Source organism: Rattus norvegicus, chromosome X (genome assembly GCF_021556685.1).
Source record: "Rattus norvegicus strain SHRSP/BbbUtx chromosome X, alternate assembly SHRSP_T2T, whole genome shotgun sequence".
NCBI classification, from domain to species: Eukaryota; Metazoa; Chordata; class Mammalia; order Rodentia; family Muridae; genus Rattus; species Rattus norvegicus.
The window spans coordinates 45,991,937-45,997,602 of NC_141554.1; the positions used below are offsets into that span (position 1 = coordinate 45,991,937).

A 5,666-nucleotide genomic window follows, 5' to 3' on the forward strand; every position below is an offset into this window, starting at 1 on the left:
TTTAAACTGGAGAAATTAGTGTTTTATAACGGCCCATTACAAAAACAAGCAAAGAGTCTAATCTCCACTCATTAGGTTGAGGAAAATGCTGGTCTCAGGAGATGGGTAGTCTGTTATTTGCCTTAGTTAAGTATGAATATATGGGAGAATCTCCTCCATCATTTTAGGCATGTAATGTTACTGCGACTATTAGTTAAAGGAACATACTTTGGTATGAATATCTTTTAAATACTGTAGATGGCATAAATTTTGCCGTAATCCTACTCCAACCTTAGCCTATTCTGTAATCTTTCATTATTAGGGTATCTGGGTAGACTTTCTACTTTTGCCATTTTTTTAATTTAATGAAAATCCAGAATAAAATTACATTCTAAATGCCTTTTTAAAATTTTGGACAATTACTCATTATTTGAGTAGTTCAGTAGCCTTTAGTTTTCATCTGAATTTTCATCTAATTGGTAATGACCTTCAGCCAACTTCATTCTCTCTCAAATTCCCTAATCACATTTCACAGCAGTACCATCAGACTGTTGTCTTGGAAAAGCTACAGGCTGAGATGCCAAGGAAATCCATGCAGACTTGAAACACTTAAAGAGAACTAGAGTGGACAAGAAAAAGAAAAATCACCCAACCTCATCAAGAGTAGAGAATGTGGTGTCTCTGGAGTTATATTCATTAGATGTTCAAATGAGTTTTCTAAATTATTTTCTAAAAATAATATGAATATTTTATTTCTTCAAAACCTAAAGTCAGCAGATTTTGCACAGTTTAATATCATTTCATAATAGTTAACAAATTTGGTTGCAAATACTGTTTCTTGTTTTATTTATTTATTTATGGCATCTTTGTTTCCAATGATCAATTAATTGAAACATGTGGCATAGTCACGGTCTATGCTAATCAACCTGCAGCTGTAGGAAAGGCAATTTAAAGAGATTGCCGTTACTCAGAAATATATGTGACATTTTGAGAGAATCAGAGGGGTTTCAGGGCATTACTGCCAAGAAGAAAAGTTACCAGAGCAAATGCAAAAGCAGTGTAATGAAGCATTTAAATGATTTATCTGTTTGCTACATTCTTGGTTTAATAGAGCTGGGACAGCTTGCTTAACTGCCTGAATGTTTCATATTTCATGGGTTGTTATGGAATTGTGTAGACACTAACTATATAACTCTCAGATCTATTTTTATTCAATCAAATTGTGCATAGTATTGTACATGCCCTGAATTTATATAATGTTTTCGATCGTGGCATTTTACAAGAGGAGAAGATTTAAAATGTGCCATATGACTTACAAGTATAAAGAGCATCTTTAAAATGATACTAGTTACTGAGAGAATAGCAGCGACACCTTTTTTTCTGGGAAACAAAAGAATGATGATGATGAGCTCATTTGGAAACCTTATTCTGCAGGAAAGAACTCAATTATTACTGTTTTGCTTTTACTGTCATAAGTCTTAAACCATCTCCTTCTTGTCTCTCTCCAGCCAGGATCTAGGTGTCTAAGTCTTTCAAAAGAAAAACAAAAAAGTACCTACCTCCACAGGGCATTTTGTTACAGTGGATTGATGGATTGATTTAAGACCTGTCCAAAGAAAATGAAAGGAAAACAAAGTAGAAAGCCACCATGCTGAGGAGGCAAAAGAATCAAATGAAAATAAAGATAACTTCATCTAAAATGAAAATCTGATCTCAAAGGTGTACAGATGGAGAGAAATGTGTTTTTATCATTTTATCTTGCTATCCTGGGCTTCATGGTTTCAATGCTTGTGCTGTGTCTGTATAATTTTTTTAAAAATTACTTACATATTTAAGGATTTCTTCAATTCTGAAGCAAGGAGTATTATAGCTAGTTCTGAAGAGGCAAATTCTTCACTGTAAATTACTTTAAAAAAAAGTTTGTCTTCTGAAATTACATGGATTTTTTTTTCTTCTGTTGACTATGGTTTCAGGGTAGACCACACAGTGCTGTTGATAAGAATTTAGAAATAACTCTACTGGCTATTGGACCTACTTTGCTTCTTAGTAGGGTGTAATTAACAGCTGAAAAATCCACTCAAGTATGAAACAGTTGTCCTATATTATAGCCTATGAACATTTTGATCAGCTGCCAGTTGAGGAGCCTTTGGGGCAAAATTTTACACATTTTGCTCTTGGTTCATGTGAATTACTGAAGCTTGGGGAAGAACAGACTTCAAGTTGCTGCTAATTAAAATGATTGCTCTGACTCCTCTCTGAGGACTACTCTTTCAGTTACAAAGTGCATGTGCAAATGAAGCACCCCAGGCATCAGGAAACTCTCTGAAAGCAAGTTAGAACTAGCCAGGGCTTATCCTTAGACTGAGTTGCCATAGAATAGGCACAGTTGGAGACCCTGTCCAAGGAGTTCTTCATATTTTATCTGATGAACAACTGCCTTGAGGAACACAGGTAAATGAATAAAAGGGTTTTTTGTTTGTTTGTTTGTTTTTGGCAAGTAAGGATCCACCACAAGCAAACCAAGCAGCATTTTCTTCAAGGAGATTCTACCATCATTGTCTGAAGCAAAATTGGCTTTCATAAGACCCTGACATAAAGCTTTGCATGCCCACACACACATACAATGGAGAAAACAAATATTGTTGTAGTGTGTCCTACAGTATACACTTTTGCCCACACTTCTTTGCTTGCAAATAGATATTCATAGCAATGACTCCTTGTTCTGGTACAAGGCCTTTGGCTTCTGCTACACTATCAATACTGGAAACTCTCCTGGACTTCTCCTGGTTATCCTACTGTTGCCATGTTATGGAGATCCTACATTTGTGGAACAGCAGGACCAGCCCCTTCATAAGCTCCAGCAGTTCATAGATGGGGTAGATGTTCAGATGGGCCAATTCAAAGCCCTGGATCTGAGCCTGACAGGTATCTGAGTTGGTCAGCCTGCCAGCTCTCTTGCTCTTATGTCCTCAGGGACTCAAAGCTTTTTTAACTCATATGAACAGATACTACACTTGATCTTAGTCAAAAGTCTGAGAAGAAATTCAAAGCTTCCTTTGAAAAATCACAGTTTGATTTTACATGAGTTCTGAGAATCACCAAGGTGGGCCAGATTTCCTTCTTTCCATTGGACTATCTGTGTCCTCTTTATAGATGGCTCTTTTCCAGCATGCCTATATTCAGTGTTCTACTTGTAGTCATGACTGAAAAAGTATTTTCTTTTTGTTCTTTTATTGATAATAGATAATTTTCCTCATGCAATGTGCCCTTCTTATGGTTTCTTCTTGGCACTACTCCTCCTAATTCCTCCCCACCTCTCTTCCTATCCATATCTACCAACTTGTTGAAAATGGCCATTTCTAGTTTTATTGAATTATCAGTTTAGTTTATTTACAGTCTACAAAGGAGCTCCAGTCTAATATGTTAAATTAGTCAGTAGCTGAACAATGTTCAGGATTGTCACATCAATAGCACTGAAATAGTTATGTACATTGATAAGAGCTGATAAAATAAATTTTAAAAGAACCCATTTTCATCTACCTTGCATTACTTTGTAATATTGAAATAAAGAGTCATAATAATATTCTAGAATTAGCTAGTGTGCTAATCAGCTTTTTTTCTATAGGAAATATTAGAGATAATAAACTCCTAATGAAAAAAATTATAGTCAGTTCCTGGTATTTGAAAAAAAAATTTTTTTTTGTTCTAGGATCCAATGGCTCAATATATTTTTTTTCTTTTTTTTAAATTTATTTAATACTTAATAATAATTCTTTGGTTTCCGGGCAAACATGCCCCTCCCCCCTCCCCTTCCTTATGGGTGTTCCCCTCCCAACCCTCCCCCCATTGCCGCCCTCCACCCAAAAGTCTAGTTCACTGGGGGTTCAGTCTTAGCAGGACCCAGGGCTTCCCCTTCCACTGGTGCTCTTACTAGGATATTCATTGCTACCTATGAGGTCAGAGTCCAGGGTCAGTTCATGTATAGTCTTTAGGTAGTGGCTTAGTCCCTGGAAGCTCTGGTTGCTTGGCATTGTTGTACATATGGGGTCTCGAGCCCCTTCAAGCTCTTCCAGTTCTTTCTCTGATTCCTTCAACGGGGGTCCTATTCTCAGTTCAGTGGTTTGCTGCTGGCATTCGCCTCTGTATTTGCTGTACTCTGGCTGTGTCTCTCAGGAGCGATCTACATCCGGCTCCTGTCGGTCTGCACTTCTTTGCTTCATCCATCTTGTCTAATTGGGTGGCTGTATATGTATGGGCCACATGTGGGGCAGGCTCTGAATGGGTGTTCCTTCAGTCTTTGTTTTAATCTTTGCCTCTCTCTTCCCTGCCAAGGGTATTCTTGTTCCCCTTTTAAAGAAGGAGGGAAGAATTCACATTTTGATCATCCGTCTTGAGTTTCATTTGTTCTAGGCATCTAGGGTAATTCAAGCATTTGGGCTAATAGCCACTTATCAGTGAGTGCATACCAGGTATGTCTTTGTGTGATTGGGTTAGCTTACTCAGGATGATATTTTCCAGTTCCAATCATTTGCCTACGAATTTCATAAAGCCATTGTTTTTGATAGCTGAGTAATATTCCATTGTGTAAATGTACCACATTTTCTGTATCCATTCCTCTGTTGAAGGGCATCTGGGTTCTTTCCAGCTTCTGGCTATTATAAATAAGACTGCAATGAACATAGTGGAGCACGTGTCTTTTCTATATGTTGGGGCAACTTTTGGGTATATGCCCAAGAGAGGTATAGCTGGATCCTCAGGCAGTTCAATGTCCAATTTTCTGAGGAACCTCCAGACTGATTTCCAGAATGGTTGTACCAGTTTCCACCAACAATGGAGGAGTGTTCCTCTTTCTCCGCATCCTCGCCAGCATCTGCTGTCACCTGAGTTTTTGACCTTAGCCATTCTCACTGGTGTGAGGTGAAATCTCAAGGTTGTTTTGATTTGCATTTCCCTTATGACTAAAGATGTTGAACATTTCTTTAGGTGTTTTTCAGCCATTCGGCATTCCTCAGCTGTGAATTCTTTGTTTAGTTCTGAACCCCATTTTTTAATAGGGTTATTTGTCTCCCTGCGATCTAACTTATTGAGGTCTTTGTATATTTTGGATGTAATGCCTCTATCTGTTGTAGGATTGGTAAAGATCTTTTCCCAATCTGTTGGATGCCGATTTGTCCTAACCACAGTGTCCTTTGCCTTACAGAAGCTTTGCAGTTTTATGAGATCCCATTTGTCGATTCTTGATCTTAGAGCATAAGCCATTGGTGTTTTGTTCAGGAAATTTTTTCCAGTGCCCATGTGTTCCAGATGCTTCCCTAGTTTTTCTTCTATTAGTTTGAGTGTATCAGGTTTGATGTGGAGGTCCTTGATCCACTTGGACTTAATCTTTGTACAGGGTGATAAGCATGGATCAATCTGCATTCTTCTACATGTTGACCTCCAGTTGAACCAGCACCATTTGCTGAAAATGCTATATTTTTTCCATTGGATGATTTTGGCTCCTTTGTCAAAAATCAAGTGACCATACTTGTGTGGGTTCATTTCTGGGTCTTCAGTTCTATTCCATTGATCTATCTGTCTGTCTCTGTACCAATACCATGCAGTTTTTATCACTATTGCTCTGTAATACTGCTTGAGTCCAGGGATAGTGATTCCCCCTGAAGTCTTTTTGTTGTTGAGGATAGCTTTAG

General features: G+C 37.9%; 1 pseudogene; it reads right to left on the reverse strand.

Moving 5' to 3' along the window:
* Positions 1-2,950: 2,950 nt before the first annotated feature.
* Positions 2,951-3,023, reverse strand: LOC120099536 (U2 spliceosomal RNA; annotated as a pseudogene).
* Positions 3,024-5,666: the final 2,643 nt, after the last annotated feature.